Genomic DNA, 20,366 nt, shown 5'->3' with positions numbered 1-20,366 from the left:
AGTACCTATAACAATACTGTCCAATATATTTATTTTAAAGAATTCACCACAAACAATGAATCATGGAACACTGTATCTAAAACTAATGATGTATAGGGATTAACATAACAATAAAAAAATTAAAAAAAAAAAAAGAATTCACGTACACTTCAAGCCAGTGTGGTTTAATGGTCAACTATATTGACACCAAAAGTCACTAGCTTTTTTTAACATGAAAGCACAAGATAGCAAAGGGGTTTTATTTATTATGAACCTTAAAACTTAATAATGTGATAATTAACTCTGAACTTTTAATTAGCCAGGATTTCAGAACTGGTCCAAAATTTTATCATTTTTATAGCTACAAAGACGCTATCTTCATCTGAACTAGAATGCCAATGTACCTTCTGGAGGTCATTGACTTGAGCTTACAAGTAGCCATATATTCAGGTCTTATTCTTCTTCTCCCTTATAAGAGGCTACAGCTAAGGGCACAGGCTGGCAAAGTATGGCCCACAGACCAAATCCATCTTGCCATCTGTTTTTGCAAATAAAGTTTTATTGGAATACAAAAATACTCATTTGTTTATATATTAAGGGCTGTTTTCACATTATAATGGCAGAGTTGAGCAGTGGTGACAGAGACCTTATGTTCCATAGAGTCTAAAACAACTACTATATGGCATTATATAGAAAAAGCTTGCCAATTCCTGACTAATAAGCTTCAAAGGAACAAGTTGCTGGTTTGCTCCTCATTGTACTTCCTATTGCTCACAAGTTCAGATTTAATTCCAATTCATTTGAATTTTACGAGTACTATAAATTCTGTGTGATCTCTATTACATATATCTTTTATATAACTAAGTCAAGTGGACAATGGCTAGCATAGAATCTGAATAATCCTGTAATATATGGCAATTTTACATGGAAAATATAAACTGCCTCTTAGGAAAAGAAATGCCTTTGTTTAAAATATACTGGGGCACCTGGGTGCCTCAGTTGGTTAAGCATCTGCCTTCAGCTTGGGTCATGATCCCAGGGTCCTGGGATAGAGCTCCATGTCCGGCTCCCTGCTCGGCGGGGAGCCTGCTTCTCCCTCTCCCTCTGCTTGCTGCTCCCCCTGCTTGTGCTCTCTTTCTCTCTTCTGTCAAATAAATAAATAAAATCTTTTAAAAAAATACTGTACTATAATGGCTCCAAATCACATTCATAAACAGAGGGCACATGGAAACAATAATGTTAAGGAAATCAATTTTCTGATACTTCCATATTTACTCTCTTCTAAAATTGGTCTGTGTAAGAAAAAACTGTAGTTCAGTTCTCTTTCCCCACCTCCCTAAGGTAATCAAATTTCCCTTACTTTATAAAAGTTTGCCTCTCAGTCATCTTGATATTCACACTGGCGCATTTTCCCTGCAGTATAAAAATCTCTTGAGTGCCAAACAAAAGGACAAGTAGAGAACACATTGTACCTAAAAGAGAAGCCCTTGAAAGCAAAGTAAAGCAGACACAGAAAAGAAATATTGAAAACAGACAGGTCTTATTTCATCTATTTGTCCCCTAGCCCTTGCACACAAACCATATAGCTGTTTCCATGTTTGTCCACATGTCTATCTTAGAATTCAAGAGTGAGATGAGCATCAGACTGACACATATTAACATACTTATTTGAATTGAATTGACAAAAATAAAACCCATTTTTTCCATTTAGAAAACAAGTTGGATTGGTTGATTAATTTGATAATAAGAACTGGCTTTGGGAATTAGGTTATAAGGCAGCCATTTTCTATAACCGAACAAACTAAATCTACAATTTTTGACATTTAAATACTTTAAATAGACTAAAAGCATGTAGGCAATATACCAGGAATGGTATCCTTTGAGATTACTGAAATGCAGAATAATAAATTTTACACATCAAATTAAAAATATATGAGGGGAGGGATGCCTGGGTGGCTCAGTTGGTTAAGCGACTGCCTTCGGCTCAGGTCATGATCCTGGAGTCCCGGGATCGAGTCCCGCATCAGGCTCCCTGCTCGGCAGGGAGTCTGCTTCTCCCTCTGACCCTCCTCCCTCTCATGCTCTCTGTCTCTCATTCTCTCTCTCTCAAATAAATAAATAAAATCTTTAAAAAAAAAAAAAAATATATATGAGGGGAATCCCAAATTCTTTTAGAGTGTATTTGAGGAAAGAAAGGAAGGAAGGAAGGAAGGAAGATAGGAATGAAGGGAGGGAGGGAAAATGAAAGAAAAGAAAGAAAAGAAAAAAGAAAAAGGGAAGAAAGGGAAGAAAGGAAGAAAGAAAGAAAGAAAATCACTGACAAATGGCATGCATTAAAAGATGAAGCCCTATGGTACAAAGCCTGAATGTCCTTGGTGAGACAAAGGGAAGTGAGAAGGTACTGGAATTGCTGGAGTCTTCAAGGTAAGTAAGACAAGGCTAGAGATCTGAGAGAAGAGAAGGAACTTAGCTACATGGCAGGTAACTGGTTACCTAATAGGAGGCCAAGGAAAATTCTTTAGGGCAATGGTCGATAAGACTTTTAAGAACAGAATATTCAACTTGATGTCAAATACTCAATTTTAAGTTGTTTCTGGCTGCAACGTATTTTTCTCTTTCCTCGTTCCATATTTTTAATATTCTGAAAAGTCTGCTAAGACATAGCCTTAAGTTAACACTTAGGGAAATAAAGATCTGTGTGATGCCCAGTGAGGCAATGCAATACCAAAAAGGGGCAAAACATGCAGAAGGGAAAAGAGAGTGGGAAATGAGAAATCAGCAAAGGCAAGAGCCAGGAGTCAAGAGAAAGCTACAAGATATACAAGCCTCCACTACTTGCTGCCTTCCCCATTCCTCCCTTCAAGGATTCCTAGAATGCTGGAAAGGGTTTCAGACCAATTTCACTTATCTTGAAAACCAAGATGGCCTCAGTAAGCTAGGGCCCTTGACAAATGAATGCTACAAATAAATTGGCAGTGACCTACAATTCAGATTTTAAATCTTCTTCTTTGAAAAAAATTATTTTCTCTCTAAAAATCTATTTAGAGAATCTACATTAGACAAACAATCCCTCTATTTTTTTTCTATTTTACTGCAGCTACAGGATACAGAAAATAAATATTTTTCTACTTGATTGAGGATAGATGACTACGAGCAGGCAGGATTTGTATTTAAAATCAGATCTCTGTGACTCCAAAGTGACCTACCTATCATAAGACAGGCATAATTCTGGCCTAAAGAACTTTGACCCTAAGGATAGTGAAGTTTTTGAGCTCCTTTAAAAAATAAACAAATAAATAAATATTTAAATTAAGTATTCTTATTAAACTAATTGAATTATAAAGTGCAAAAATGTTTTGTATTATATAACAGAAACAAAAGTTTGTTTTGAGTTCAAAATAATATTTAAAGTCTAATATGATATATAAGTTGTTGAAAGAACTTTCTAGGTCCAAGATGGAGCTTCCTGCTCAGTGGGTTACACCAGAAACTCAGATAACTTTCATGTCCCTGTAAATGCTCCACTTGACCAGAAACACACATTGCTTCAGTTGACCAATCCCCAAATGCCAAGCCACATCTGGGCTCTATATTTATTATTTTCTTGTTTCTTTTCACCCCAAACAAAGTTGACTATGTGGCCCCAGCCAGTATTTTCTATTTGTCTCTTCCTTGTTCTTTATTCTTTATCCTATAAAACCTTCCTGCCTCCCACCCCATTTTGCAAAAAGGAGACTGTCCATTTCATGAAGTGTTAAATAAGGTTGCTTTTATCACCTAAATTGTCTTCTTTAATATTTTTTAAACAAAATGTATGAGAGATACAGAGTACTCTTGGAAAATAGATGTTCTGATAAAGTATTTTTAGTTTTCCAAATCCCAGTGTGATATTGGACAAACAGAGTAGTATTCTGGGACTAGACAAAGGAAAAGAAAAGGAAATATGCTAAGTTTTCAAACAACAGCTTTAGGTTAAAGACTTTTCTTATTATAACTCTTAGAAATGGCTCTGTACCCATACTGTGCATATTTCAATGCACATCTGTGGTTTGTTCTCCCAGCATTTTGACTCTAAAAATAGATGGCTCCACTGGAAGATTGCCAAGATAATCATCAAATGAACTAGAGCCTAACGGAGATTGGGACCAGTACAGAAGACAACCAGGGAAGAAGCTGTGGGTGATTTGGGGTAAAATTCAGAAACCATCTTTTAAGTCTTGGCATAAATGCAATAAAGGTCAAACCACATCTTAGGATATTTGAAACCAAACAAGAGAAAGGATGATTTTGCATTCAGAAACAGTAAAACATTTCTAAAATATAGATATCTGGTTTGGGATTCCATAGGCATGATGGCAAGCATGTTACAACACAATGAATCATACCTGTTAATCATGTGTTATATATTGGAATTCTTTTATGTTAGCCATTAATTCACTCAATATATATTTGCTTCCTATCTGTTATGTGCCTGCCCAGGCATAGGTGCTGTAAGAGACAGGAAGAGAGGAATACTAATTTACTGACCATCTAATGTCACAAATATCTCGGACCACTTCATTTATTCCTCGTAACTACCTGCCATCTATCAAGCCTCAGAGTTAATGTGCCCCAGGAGACAAACTGAACATGTCAGATTTGCCTTCAAACCTCTGTCCCCGTTTACCGTGACCCACCACTTCCCCTAAGAGGAGAAAGAGAAGAAAGGAATGAGAAAGACACAGTCCCTGCCCTAAAGGAGTTTGGACACAAGGACACAAAATACTCTCTGTATATAAATGACTATAATATTAGCTTCACCAGAGAGGCTACAAGTGGCAGGGGTGTTCATCCCCTCTTGCCTACGGCTGGGCTTTCAGCTAAGCCTGGAAGGATGAGTAGGACTCAACCAGGCAGAAAGAAAAGCAACTTAAATTCCAAAATTAATCATAAAGCTATGATTTCTTGGACTTAAAAAAAGGAACATGACTCAAGTAGAATCACTAAAGTCAATTGTTCTTTGTAGTCCTCTGGTTCTTTAATCAAGCCCCTTCTCCTTACACACCCACACACACACACACACACACACACACACACACAAACACACACATATACTTGCATGCACCCAAAACCAGTAAGTGAATAAGTATGTAAAATATAAATATTCTGTATCTATAGACCGGGAACAACACTATATAAAGATTCAACTAACAATTTTGGGGAAATAATCCATGTTTTGACAGAAACAAAGGGGAACAGTAGGCTTTTGCTGAGTCATTCAGACCTTTTGAGACATAATTCCAAGGAGTCTGAATCAGAAGGTGGGTTTGCAAAGTAGGGGTGGAATACCCAGGAGGCCCTGTGCTCCTCCACGGTGAAAGACAGGTGTATTTACCACCCAGGGACACATGGCAAGGTGACAAGAAGCAGATCATCAACTCCCACTGGAATGTAAAGAGTGCATCCCTACACATTCCATCATCTCTTTCTTTAATTTTGAAAGCATGGATTCTCAGTTCTGTTTGCTATTCTAGGCTGGGAGATCCTTTACAAACGTTGCCTTTTCATATTCATGGAGCAGCTTGCTTAAAATATCTGAAGCTCAGGTGAGTGCAAAAGGTCACAGTACACATGAAGGACAATGAACCTATAGAAATACATGAGGCAAAGGTTGAAAAATAAACTGATGTCATAGCCTTGAGCAATGATTCCCACCAAAATGTGATCAAGAAATTTGCTTCCAAAATTGTATAATAATTTGTTTAAAAAGAAAAATCAAATAACAAAAAGCTAGTGTTTACTTTAGACTTATTTAGGGAAATTATATAACAGCTTTGAAAAGAACATAGCATTTCTAAAACTTCTACTCAAAAATAATGAAGCACTGACATTAATTGCTCACAGAAAATAAGGGCAGGAAACTAGCTTTCTGGCATGTTTTCTCAACCAGGGACCTCAAGATAAGCTCCTGAAAAAAAAAATATCAGTTTTTAGAGAACAGAGACAAAGCTAAAGAGAACTAATAAATAATTTACAGTATTCCAGAGGGGAAAAGAATTATCTTACATCCATTCCTTCACTTCAGGAATTTTAAAAACTTCATAGGATAAACAATGTTCAAAAATTCAATTTTTAGCCTCTAATTTATTCCAGCAATATTTTCTTATTTTACAAAATTGCTATTGTCTTCCCAGGAGAAACCTATATTTACTGGGAAAAGTTAGCACATCTCAAATAGAGAGAATCAGAGTGGATAAAATGTCCTGAAATAGATAACACTATTTATAACGAGTTCTATATATCAGATGACCCTATAACAGTAACAGGTAGTAAGAATGTGCTAGTTACAGATTTCTGCTAATTTTTAGTGAGATGAAGATTTGTTTGTTGGCCTGTCTCCCAAATGGGGAAAGCAATAGCCTTCTACAATTATCCTCTTAAATTTAAAAAGAATATTGTGAAACTGACCTCTGAAGGGAAGGGAAAATTTATTTTTAATTTTGGATAAAGATTCCAATGACCTTTCCTATCTCCAAATATGTACCTCCCTCTATTCCTGAGGACTGAGAGACAGTGAGAGAAAGGCCTAGAACAGGAGTAGACCAGAATTGAGAAACAAAGGGTAGCAAGGATGGAAAGAAGAAAATGATGAAAAGAAGTAGTGAGAAAACAAGGTTACAGAGTGAAGTTGTTTAAGCAAGATGCAAATTATGAGGTAATTATTCTGCACAGCAAGACCCAGGTTTTCCCTGATGTGGTGGATTGTGTTTGGGGCTAGACCTTTTCAGGTAGTATGGGCCACAAGACCAGGCCCCCCTCATATCGGTAGGACACAGAGCACACCACAACCAAATGTCTTTAAACAGAAAAAATCAAGTTTAAAGGAATTTCTAGAGCAGATGTGAAAGGAATAAAGGAGATTCAAAACAGTGTGTTGAGGGAGGATGGGTTAGCCCAGTGATGGATATTAAAGAGGACACGTATTGAATGGAGCACTGGGTGTTATACGCAAACAATGAATCATGGAACACTACATCAAAAACTAATGATGTAATGTATGGTGATTAACATAACATAATAAATTAAAAAAAAAAAAAAACAGTGTGTTGAGAAAGGGAAAGGCTGTTTTACTTTTAAGAAGGGATAGAGTGATGGAGAAAGGTCAGTGGGTAGTGGGGCCTGAGGAATAAAACAGAGGTTCCCTTGTGTCAGAGATCTGAGCTGTTTAAGGACCCATCCCACATGATGACAGTCTTCCAATCTCTAATCCTTCCTCCTCCCTTTTCCTCTCCTATCTTCTTGCCTCTTTCCCCTCCCTCTGGACGAATGCTCAGATCCTTGTCCATGTAGTAGGGGGTGACTCTGGATTTATGGCATCTGAGGACATAGAATGGGAGTTTATTGGGGCACCTAAAATAATTAGGGAGTAAGTACGATTTTACACACACACACACACACACACACACGGAAGAAAAAGAAAAGAAAAAGATAATGAGTTAACTAAAGAAAGAGTAGAAGAGATCCCTTGAGGTCAGTTATATCCTGTTGCCTCATTCAGTTATCTCTCAGAAACCTCTGGAATATGAAGAAAGGACTGAGAGAAGGAGGTCCACTCAGAGAAGCTCCAGAGGTGAGAAAACATACGCAAAAGATATTTCTACCCTTCTTGAAAATACAAGGCTTGCGCTCCCATTTTATCAAGCAAACTGTGAGCTTATTGTGCTGAGACCCTGCAAAAATTTGATTTAAAAATCAGTATTCTATATTATCTCTCCAATATTTCTTTGAGGAGAAAAAAAGATGTAGTCTTTGGGTCTTTCTTTCTTACAAAATATTAACTTCATTCTATGCATGCACATTATTACACATGCGCCTTATTGTACATGTTCTGTGAGACAAAACTCTGTAAGACATTAAATTAATAGAAAATTCAAGAGCGAGATGAGAATAGATGAAAGTTTATAAAGTACATGGTAGCCTACGAAGTTAAGTGCTTTTAGTTCACTGCAGTTTCCTATAAATTCTTGATAGGTATAGTCTCTCCAATGACTGCAGGTTTCTAGAATATTAATTCATTGCCAATGTTGATAGTTTTTTTTAAGAGAGAGAGAGAGAGGTGGGGGAGGGGCAGAGGAAGAGGGAGAGAGAGAATCCCAAACAGGCTCCATGCCCAGCATAGAGACTGATGTGGGGCTCTACCCCCATGAAGGTGAGATCATGACCTCAGCTGAAATCAAGAGTCAGACGCTCAAGCTAGTGAGCCACCCAGGTGCCCCGCAAATGTTGATAGTTTAAACTTTTGCCTCAAGAATGTGAAACAGAATTTTAGAAATGTTTTTTTCCTATAATTTTTTTAATCTTGAAAGAAAAGATCATGAGTTTGCTTGTGGGCAAAAGGTAAATAAATAAGGGTTGTGCTCATCAATTGTTTTTCCTGTACCAACTATGTTCTCTTTTGTTATAGCAGCTTTATAATATATTTTAGTATCCGGTAGGACAAATCTAGTCTTACTAATTTATATTTCCAGTAGTTTTTATTTTTATTTACATTTGTTTTTATTTACATTTTAAATTAAAAAATATCTAAGTCATTTATTTATTTCTCCCCCACCTCAAATCCATCAAATTCTCATTAAAATTGATTAAATATGTATTAACTTGAAAAGGGTTGGCATTTTCATGATATTAAACCTTTCTGTAGAGGAACATGTGTACTTTTTTCTTTATTTAGGTTGTTTAGTTTAAAACTATATTTTTATGAAATGTTATAACTCCTCTATATAGGTCATGTCCTAACCCAATTTCTTTGTACAAGACAAATACCAGTTAAATGAATAGAAAGGACAGATGTAAAATGAAAAGGAAGGCTTTAAAAAAAAAGGCAGTTTAAGGCATTGGTAGTGGATATAGATGAGAAAGCAAAGAAGCAGCTGAGAGGCTGTCCACAGATTCTGGGAATGTGAGCACTAGGGGCTTTTGGGGCATTCCCGGAGGCTGGCAAACCACAGCTCACTCTCCCTTCCAGCCTCCAGCTTCTTCCAAACCCTCAGTGATTTTGGAACTTCCAGCTCTGGTTCTTCTGATTTTTCTAGGGGTAGACATGACTTTTTGGCATCTGAAGGAATTAAGATAAAATTTTATTATCAAAGAGGCATGTTCCTGTCATTGGGAAAGCCAGTCTTTGGACTGCTACTCAGCTGCATAAGAATGGGCCTTGGGCCTGGAGCACTCCTCACCAGGAAATACAGAGCCCACATGGCCTGTACTGGTCTTACCACCTTGTGTGGGAATATCCTTCCTTGTTTCAGGCGTAGTGAATGCCCCTTTGTCTCTGCTTAAAGCATGTACAATATATGGCATCTGGCCAACCACACTGTTTTATCTGTCCTTCCAACGGGAGAGGGCACAGAGTCCCTTCCATTGAGGCACAAGAGTTTAGGTAAGCTAGGGGGACTGACACCCACTACCGAAGCTAAGTTTGCTGTCTCTTCTCTATGTACGGAAATGCTGTTCCATCTAGTGCTTCACTGCATTTTTTTTTTCCTAAAGACTCTGATACCAAGCTGCAATGGGCAGAAGTGCTTAGAATCCTCCTCTGGGGTTGATAACCAGTGCATGGTACTTGGGCTGACATCTACTGAAACATTAGAAGGAATACCTTTTGGAAGTAGCTTCTGCTCAGTGACTTCAGTTTGGCATTCATAACCATAGACTGACTTTCTTTGAAGGAGGTAGTGATAGCTATGGACTGAGAAAAACAGCACGGAGGGGCCCCTGAGTGGCTCAGTTGGTTAAGCATCTGACTCTTGATCTCAGCTCAGGTCATGATCTCAGGGTCGTGAGACTGAGCCCCACATCAGGCTCCACACTCTGTGGGGAGTCTGCTTGTCCCTCTCCCTCTGTTGTTCCCCACTGCTCGCACTCTCTAAAATAAATTAATAAAATCTTTAAAAAAAAAAAAAAAGGCACCAAGGAATGCTATGTTGCTTAGAACAATGTTATTTTTATTGATGGAAGATCAGGAGTTGATAACCCACAAACCAACCCCTCCTACCCTTTCTTCCAATACATACACATATAAAATATTCTAAATCCCATTCTATCATTTCAAAAAAAGTTTAATGCCACTATACCAAGTCAACCATATAAGATTCTCCTCTAAAAAAATAATACTTTGTGTTATTTTCAGAAATATTTCTTTCATATATTGAAAAGAGGTTATTGGTTTCTCTATTTACTGAAACATGAAATGAAGCCTGCTTTATAATTACAGTGACTTTTTTGAGGAATAAAGAACATAGTCCAATTGATAATAAATATAAGGGAGAGAGACTGACTACAGAAGACAACAGTAGGCAGATAATAAAATGTTAAATATATTTTGACCTAGAAATACCCTTTATTTATAAACTCTACATAATGATTCTGAATTTTTAGATGGTGTTCTTTGGACCTGTCAACCCAACCTCAAGGCTTTTACCTCAGTATTTTCTAAAGGGGAAGAAAGATTATACAAATGCCTGAATAATTCTCTAACAGAACACACTGGAAAAAGAGCTGTGTCAGAATGAAAAATGTAGAGGATAAATAAAGCAGATGAACGTGTCCACTGAGTGAGATAACAGAAGACTTAATAAAATGAGAAGCGCCAGAGTAGGACCCGTCTCCAAGCTTGTAAATTTGAACAGGATATCAAATGATCTACAGCTATCCGAGGGATCTCTTTCAGCCTGTTGAAGCTAGGCAATAAAAGAGAGAGCGACTTCACACACAGTCTCCCGAGTTAGAGTATCAGAAGACACACATCAGGTATGAAAGGCAAGAAATGCTGGCAGAAACATAGCCACCTGGGAAATCTCTCGAGGAACAGAAATCTTACAGGCAAGTTTCATCCTGGCCTTCATGGCTCAGGTAATGGATTCGAAAGTGACAAGTTGTACGTTCTAAAGGGACACCATCTTGTCTGTAAGGTCAAGGGAAAAAGAAGATGAGAAAATTATATATTTAGAGTGGAATGGAACAGTTCCAGATGGAATGTCCTGCATTAATAAATACTTTCTTAGGTAATCGATGTAAGGTCTTCAAGGTTGATGAATGAAAAGTAGTTTTTGACAAGCTCCAGCATAACTGAATGTTTGCTGGGTCCATTCCATATTTAAAAAGCTGGGCTAGCAAAGGAAAAGAAGGCTATGCAAGAAATTTCCCGTATGATGTTACAACCTCCCAAACCTCCATATTAAGTTCATATTGTCAAGCAACCAGAGGAGTAGAGAGAAATTTTTTAATAACTTTCCTCTGTTCATGACTCCATTGAAGTGCCCTTGGCTCTGCTATTTGATCACTTTTCTCAATATTTTGGGCAACAAACGGCTAAGAATCGATCACAGACACAACTTTGGCTATCAGCCATTGAACCCTGGCAGGTTGCAGAGGAATAACGGGAGTGAGCTTCTTCAGTTGGCGGAGGGACTTAGGTCTTTGTTATGCCATGATGGAGTCCTCCCAAGAATGTTGTTATTGGTTGGCAAGATGGTATTGAGACACATTCAAGTGGAGGGAAGTTGTATACAAATTATAATATAGGTAAGAAGTGACTATAGGTAAGGTTTCAAGAATAAATGAAAATGTTTAAATGCAATGAAGTAAAACTGATGAACTAATTAAAATAATACAAACAACATGGACTCTGCCTAGGACATCACCATATGTTCTGAACTTCATTTATCACTCTGTTAGTTTTTTTTTTTTAAAGATTTTTTATTTATTTATTTGACAGAGAGAGACACAGCAAGAGAGGGAACAGAAGCAGGGGGAGTGGGAGAGGGAGAAGCAGGCTTCCCGCAGAGCAGGGACCCCGATGCGGGGCTCGATCCCAGGACCCTGGGATCAGGACCTGAGCCGAAGGCAGGCGCTTAACGACTGAGCCACCCAGGCACCCCTATCACTCTGCTAGTTTTTATACTTGTTTATAATTAGCAGAGACAGAATCTTTTCTCACCAGTGGATGGTGAGTGTAACCATGTAAGTTAATGTCACCAAGTAATAGCATCTGGCTACTTGGACAGTGTCAATGTCAGTAGTCTCCAGTCAGGACTGGTGCTAAATCAGAACACAAGGGAACCAAAAAACAATGGTTGGCAATGAGTAAATTTTCTCCTGTATCCAAAGTCACACTATTAGTGAGTGGCCCGATTGAAACTCATGAATCAAGTTCCTGACTCTAATCCAATGGAAATCTGGTAATGTACCTTTTATGATGCACAAATGGATGACTCTATAGAAGACAGGGATGCATTTCTATGTAGATGCAATTTCTATTAATTTCTATTTCTAATCTGGTTCCTTGTATATTAACATAAAAATTTTATGAATTTTTCCTTTAAATAAACACACAGTAAAACTGCATGAAAAAAAGTATTAATGCTCCCTTACATTAAAAAGAATAGGTAGAAAGGGCCAATACAACCAGCTAAAAACTACAGCTGCATTTTTATTTGTTTTGTTTTTAAGATAGAATGACCCTCTCCTGGTGGGCAGACATTCACCATGGGGGTCCAGAATTAGAAAGGAAAATTGCTTTATAATAGTCTGAACAGGACCCAAATGTTAATGCCTGAGATTGCTTTTGGTCAGTTGCTCACAAATATGAGTATTTATGTTGTGTTGGTTAATCTCTTATGATCCAGCAGTCCTTTAGTAGTTATCTTGAAAAATATCTTGCTAAAAACGCAAGAAGCATCTAAATATGTATTCCTACACCTTAAGTAAAATAAAAAAGAGAAGAGAAGTAAACCATCATGGTAGGTTAATGGAAGGACACTTAAATTAAAATGCAAATACTTAAATAAAGCCAAACATGGCATAATATGTAGTTTAATGTTAAAGTAAAAATATGAGTAACTTAATTTTCTTCTTAGAACAGTTCTACGGGTACAACATTCAGTATACTGAGACTAGATAAAACCCTATAGGAAGAAGAAGAGATTCAGAAAAAAACCTTCCCTTTCTTTATCAAACACATATAACAAGTTTGTTCGAACTGTAAGTGCGTGAATTTTTAAATAAACAGAATAAAGAAGATGAGCATTTGTCTTTGGTCAATACAAAGGTGTGTCAGTTAATTATTGCACTGTTTTTTAAAATTCATAGTTCGTACAAGTATGACGTTTCCTGAGAAAGGTGAGAAGACTTAACTATACTTTGTCTGCTTTCATGGAATCTGTTAGCAAGGGGTCACCTCACCTGGGAACAGGTAAGGGATGCATGTGAATATGTACACAGATATACAGATAGAACGGTACATAGTTATATTTATGAAATGTGTTTATATTAATTAAAATATATTTATATAGTAATATAATATACTTATTTCCTATACTCATGTACCTATGTAAAGATATATATTATGTTACATACACATATTGATATGTGTTAGTTTTGGCTATGCACTATCTGAACGCTATGTTTCAACAGAAGCTTGCCTATCATCAAGTCAAAAAATGCCAGATTCTTGCTTTCTTTGCCACCCTTGAAGCGAGGATGTTACCATGAAGAAAAGACCTTACCAGTCAGACTGACCAACCCAAGCTTTGCGTCAAGAGTTAGTGACCTAAAGAAGTGGAGACTGGAAGAGTGTTCTGGGGCAGCAACTGCGAGTTTCGCAGGATCAGGTTCCTGAGGACCCAGCACCGTGAGGGTCTCGGGCCGGTGGCCACAATGTGCTCGGCATTTAGTGGCAGCGTTGCGCCTGCCACAGCAGCTCCGCAGCCCGATGTGGAGCATGATTCCAGGCTGTGTATCCTCCAAGCCTAGGTGTCCGGTCCTCCTAGACATTCTGTGAGCTCATAAACTTGTAATACATTTGGTTTTTCACTAAATCAGCTCTAGTTAGGTTCTGCAGCTGCCTCTAAGAAACCTTGCTGATAAATTATAGAAGGAGTAACCAGAGTGACTAATGTGGAGAAAAAAAGAAGAAATGATAAAGTTCCGTTATTGGGGCAAGTGAATGGAGCCACAGGAGAAGGGGAGTGATCTCCAGTGGTGGTAAGAGGGGCTCGATGAGGAAGAGAAGACACATCCACCCAGATTTTCTGCTGCAATCACCTTGCAGTGAACTTTTTTTTTTTTTTTTTTTTAGAAAGGGAGAGAGAGAGAGGACAGCAGGGTGGGTGGGGAAGGGGCAGAGAGAGAATCTTAAGCAGGCTCCACGCCCAGCACAGGGCCCAATGCTTGATTTCACAACCCTGAGATCATGACCTGAGCCAAAATCAAGAGTCAAACACTTAACCCACTGAGCCACCCAGGTGTCCCACAGTGAACTTTTTCCACCTGAAATATCCATCCATAGGGGCAGAAGGTCAGTGAAAACGGAAGTCTGGAAGCCGTGATTCTAGCAGGTTCTTGCGAGGATGGAAACTAGGAAGGACGAGGCATATGCTTGTCAAGAAAAGGGGAAGATGTCCACTGCAGTGAAAACCATGACATCTCCTCTTTATATATTCCTAATATAGTAAATCAGGTTATTTCTCATTTGTTAGAAATATGCTCACATTCTTCTCTGGACAAAATGCCACAAAAATGCCACGGATGATGTCGATCCAAGAGAATTCTGTGAGAACACAGTGAGGCCACACCTGCAGTCTCTGACCCCAACAAGCTCTTCCTTTGCATACCTGCTTGTCTAACTCCTAACCATCTTCAAGTCCTTTCCTGGATCTCGTCTGCCATTAAGACCCACGCTGATCCAGCTACTGAATGCTCCCACCTGTTCCCCTGCTCTGCTCTGATCTCTTTCTACACAGTATTTGTCCCCATCTAATATTTTTAGGGCTTACTTATGCATTACATTGATTTATTGTCTGTCTCCCCTACCAGAACGTAAGCACCAAAGGGGAAGTAATTGTTGTTTTTCTTGTGCACTCCAAACTCCTAAAATAGTTGTTGGCACATAATAGGAGCTCAATAAATATTTGTTCAATGAATGAATGGATATGGCTGGGGTGAAATAAATAAGAGGCAGGGTGACAGAGACAAGATTGTTGAGATGACAAAAAGTCTCCACGGCCACATGAAGGCTTTAGATTTTATTCTGAGTGAGATGTGAAGTCACTCGATGTTGCTGAGTACAGAGTACCTGGATCTGACAGATCAAGGGCAAAGAGCCAGTAGAGCAGCTGAACTTACCAAGGGATTGGTGATTAATGGAACAGAGCCTCAGAGGTCATTAACTAGGGATCCACATGTTCAGGTGGCCTTGCTCAGAAGAAGGCATAGGTACACAATAAGTAAAGATGATTCTACACATAAACCACAAACTACCTATCTTTTATGGTGTTTATTATCAGTCACCATTTTTTGGGTGGGGTAAATTACACTCTCCTGACAGTTATAATACATTTGTTTTAGAAATCACCTTGGTTATGAACATGGTAGTCATATTTTCTGACCCAAGAATGAAGTACATAGTTTAGAAAATACTTTTTCTAATCTGCAAGTTTACTTATGTATGGTCTTCTAAAGGCATCAAAATTAAATCACATTTAGGGTTACATTTACACTAAATAGCACAGCAGAAAGAAAATGAAGAGAGTTTTAGAGGGTATTCAAGGGGCCACCTTAGTTAGATTATTACACTGATTGCAAAGGTGGATCAGACCATCAGGCTATGGTTTCAGGCTCAGGGGTATGAACATTACTCCAGGAATATATTCTGAATACACATGCAAACTAGAGGTATGCTTTAGGAAGATTAATATGTTCACGCCTTGGAATTAAGTTGGAAACTGGACCTCAGCATGTTAATTCAGACATTCCGAGTATAATTTTGAAATAAGGAGATTTGATAATTTGTATTATCAACTCCTGAGCCAGGCCAACATGGGTTCAAACTGTAGTTCTGTCACTTACTAGTTGTGTGGTCTTGGGTAAGCTACCTAATTGGCACATCATTTTCCTCATGTTTAAAATGCATATAAATAATAACGTTTAGGAGGGATGATTCAAGGATTAAGGGAGTCAATAAGAAAAGCACTTGGAACAGGGCCTGGTACTTACTAAGGGCTAGCTAAGTGTTAGCTATTATTGTTGCTACTATTTCTACCTCCTAGGATAATATTAGACAGAAATACCTTCACGCTATATTTCTACTGCATTCAGTCTCTTTAAAGGGATGGCCAACTGATATAAAATAATTCAATTATTGCTGTAAACACTCCAGAAAACGATGATATTTTAAATATATATATACATATATATATACATTTTATTTTAGAGAGACCAAGAGAAAACATGTATGTGTGCACGTGAGAGAGGGGAGGGGCAGAGGGAGACGGAGAGACCGAATCTCAAGTAGACTTCACGTTAAGGGTGGAGCCCAATGTGGGGCTTGATCTCACAGCCCTGAGATCATGACCTGAGCTGAAATCAAGAGTCAGATGCTTAACCGACTGAGCCATCCAAGCACCTGGAAAACTATATTTGGAAAAACAACACTGACTAATATTTAGAAGTAGAAAAATTCAAAGTCATAATAGTCACTAATTTCATGATATGGCAAGGTTATAAAATTTCATATAACTAATACGGTTATATCAGTTTTGGTCATGGCTAAGATTCATAAAATGATTACAGTTTGAAAGACATTGTGCTGTTGACTTTATATTTTACCATATTCTCCTAGTAACTCCATGAGATGGGCATTCTTATTTTGCCATTTGCCTGAAGAGGAAAAAGGCTTAAAGAATTTGGCAACTTGAATAAGGAATTAACCAGTAGTAAGGATCTGAGACTGGATTTGAATGCAGGCATTCTGACCCCCATATCTGCACTATGTTTTTGAGGTTATGACAGGCAACTGAAAAAATGTGTGGTGATCTACACATTAAAATTTAAAACAAAATGACTAATTTCCAGGAATTATGCCCAAAAACTCTGTAACAAAGCAAAATATTCTTCATCAGATACTCAATAATTTGATAATGTATATTTCACCCAGGATCAATGGGTAAAATAAAATCATAATCAAGAAGATGCTTTATAGAGTTCAAAACCCTAGAGACATGTTCAGCATTCATTACCATTCTTGTGGATTCTTGGACTTGAGACTACTGAGTGTCTCAAAGCACAGATCAGATATTGGCTGAAACTAGGGTTCTATTAACTCAAAACTCAGAGGCAGAAACTTATCAGAAACTTCTTTACATAAAATACTCATTTCATATAAGCTGTCTAATGGGATAGGTGATAAAACCGCAAATGAAAGCTAAACTAAGACATTCATCTCTTAAAATATATGCTTGTATTTGTTCATTAAATTTGTTCAGAAAATACTTGTTGCATAATTTGGGTTCTAGGCAGCTGGGGATCCTATAGAGACCAAGATAGACATTGTTCCTGCTGTTGGAGAGACTATGTTCTGATGAAGGAGGCAGAAGATAGATAGATATAGATAAACAAAAAAATCATTCTTATGAAGGAAATAGTGAGGTGAATCAGAGAATCACTAAGCACAGAGTTAGGGAAGATGACTTCAGACAGGGCAAGCCTAAAAGATCTATCTGAGGAAATGATATTCAAGCTGACTGAAACATGAATAAAAACAAGGAAAAGGGTTCCAAGTACAGAAAACCTACAGAATTCATCAACAAGTGCACATCTCCAAAGAAACATCGTAAATGTTCCTTTCTCTCTCCTAACATCTTCTGTAAACTTCCAAATCTGTTTTCATTTTTATAAAATGCACTTCATTCATGAACTTCCTTGAGAGCATGCACCACACACTCATCTTCATAGCCCTGATATTTCATATAATGCCTTGACATAGTGAGTACTCAAAAAGATATTTGAGGGCCACCAGATAAATAGATGAATGAAGGGTTAACAATGAATCTGGAAGGTTTCCTAAAAGAAATTTTAAAACTTACGGTTCAGGGTAATGTCAGCAAAAATGGCAGACTAAGGACTCCAAAGAGTCCCTCTTTAAAATCAATGAAAAATCTGATAAAGTTTGTCAGAATCAACTTTTTCAGAACTTTGGAAATTAACCAAAGGCTTGCAGCAACCCAGGGAGTGTTTATCCAAGAAAAATGGCTAAATCTTCGTAAGAAGAACAAGCTTAATGACACTTTAACTTGCCCTATTCCCATCCCTCTCTCCATAGCTCCAGGGTAGCCTTGAAAACCAATAGCCTACAACCACAGTGCAAACCAGCAGCCCAGCAGTTACCAGAGGGGTCAGAATAAGATTAGAACTCCTTCAAGACCTCATTCCTAGAGAGTTCTCATTATGTGACCTGTCTGGCAGGTCCCGAAAGATCCCACTTATAAGACTATCTTTATCTGACCTGACTTGGAACTCACACAGTGGAATTTCCCCCAGGGGTGTTGGTTGGAAACCTTTAAGGATAATTAACTTTGCAGCTACCAGACGCAATAGATAACAGTTTGGACAAACAACAGGCAAACCAAAAAGATTAAAATGAAGAGCTAGGGAATGAGACGTCCCCAGGGCTTTAAAATGTCCAGTGTATTCCTGGAAATATAAAATTTGCATGCAATTTTGTAGGACTGCACAAATGCCCAAGGCCTCATTCAGGCTCAGGAAAGACCTGAGAAGGCTCTATTGTCTACCTATGGCTGACCTTGAGTTTCTGTGCAAGTGGGAAGTGAAAGTTAAGGCAGTGCTACCAACTGCTTAGTTGAGTGTTGAAGGCATGCTCCAACATGCAAACAAAATCCTAAACATGCAAACATGGGAGTCTTATTGGTTCTTAGTGTAAAGAAATCTTTGTCCAACTATTAGCTGAATACTAAACTAAGCAAGCAGAAATATGTGGCCACACATGATAATAATACAAAATACAGTGTAATAATACAAAATTTCCAGAATTAGTTAATGAAGTCAATAAACAAACACACAAACAAGGCTATGACAAGCAGCAACAGCAATAAACCATGAGGAAACAGGAGAATCTGATTTCCAGAGTTGCTACATTGTATTATTTAAAATGTCCAGTTTTCAAAAAAAATGCAAGACATGCAATGAGAAATATCCAATAATACATGGAACAAGAAAACATAGACCATACACAGGGGAAAAAAGCAATCAGTAGAAACTATCCCTGAAAAAACCCAGATGTTGGACTTATGAAAAAAAAAAAGACTTTAAATAAGAGATTTTAAATATGGTCAAAGACTTTAAGAAAAATTGTGTTTAAAGAACAAAATAAAGAATATTCATAAAGAGATATAAATTATAAATAATAAATATGAGGACAGAGAAAAATGAAATAGTGAATAGAAAAGTGATATAAAAAAATAAAATCAAACAAAATCAACAAAACCAAAAGCTAGTACTTTGAAAACAAAATGGACCAAGGAAAAAAGAGAGAGGACACAATTATTAAAATCAAGGATGAGGGGGATACTTTTCTAGTGATTTTACAGAAATAAAAAAGATTGTGGGCAATAATATGAAGTTATATGTACCAAGTTAAATAACTTAGATGAAATGGACAAATTCCTTAAAAAGACACAAACTACAAAACTGACCCAAGAAAAAATAGTGTTACTAAATGTGAAACAATACAGAGAAGTTTAGCATGGCCCCTGCATAAGGATGACATGCAAATTCGTTCAGTGTCCCTATTTTTCTGGGTCTGTAATGTACAGCAATGGCAACCAGTTAGCAACACTGTATTATGCATTTGAAAGTTGATAAGAAAGTAGATCTTACAAGTTTGCATCACAAGAAAAAAATTATAGCTGTGTGATAATGGATGTTAACTAAACTGATTGTGGTGATCATTTCATAGCATATGCATATCACAAATCATTACATTGTACACCTAAAATTAATACAATGTTATGTGTCAGTTATATTTTAATAAAAAAGAAGAAATATATATCCTGAATAGACCTGTAACAAGTAGAGTGATTGAATTAATCAAAAACTTCTCACAAAGAAAATCTCGGCACCAGATCACTTCACTGGTAAATCTATCCTATAGTTAAAGAATAATTAACATCAATCCTTCACAAACTCTTCCAAAAAATATGAGGAATGAATACTTCTGAAGTCATTCTATAAAGCCAGAATTATCCTGATATCCAACCCAGACAAATACAAGAAAAGAAAACCACAGATCAATATCCCTTATTAATATAGATGTAAAATTCCTAAAATTCCTTAATAAAACACTAGCAAATTGAATCCAGCAACATAAAAATGATATATGCTCTATGGATATAAATACCTATATGTAATATGGATATTTTATAGCCATTAAAATTGTATGTATTATACCACATGACTAAGTAGGATTTATCCCAGGAATGCAAGGGAGATTCAACATGTGAAAATCAATTAATGTATAACATCATGATACAAAATAAAACATTATGCTAAGTGAA

The 20,366-nt window shown here is 37.3% G+C and overlaps 1 protein-coding gene and 1 non-coding gene across 3 annotated transcripts in view; one reads left to right on the top strand and one right to left on the bottom strand.

Moving 5' to 3' along the window:
• The window catches only part of CYP39A1 (cytochrome P450 family 39 subfamily A member 1), an 87,344-nt gene that overhangs the window by 33,522 nt on the left and 33,456 nt on the right, over positions 1 to 20,366 (bottom strand). The window lies entirely within an intron of this gene.
• Positions 19,501 to 19,607, top strand: LOC118551379 (U6 spliceosomal RNA). Its single transcript, XR_004925047.1, has one exon. It is a non-coding gene; the product is annotated as a U6 spliceosomal RNA (small nuclear RNA).

Source organism: Halichoerus grypus, chromosome 9 (assembly GCF_964656455.1).
Source record: "Halichoerus grypus chromosome 9, mHalGry1.hap1.1, whole genome shotgun sequence".
NCBI classification, from domain to species: domain Eukaryota; kingdom Metazoa; phylum Chordata; class Mammalia; order Carnivora; family Phocidae; genus Halichoerus; species Halichoerus grypus.
Note: the sequence above shows the minus strand (reverse complement) of the source record. Positions and strands in the feature narration are given on the sequence as shown.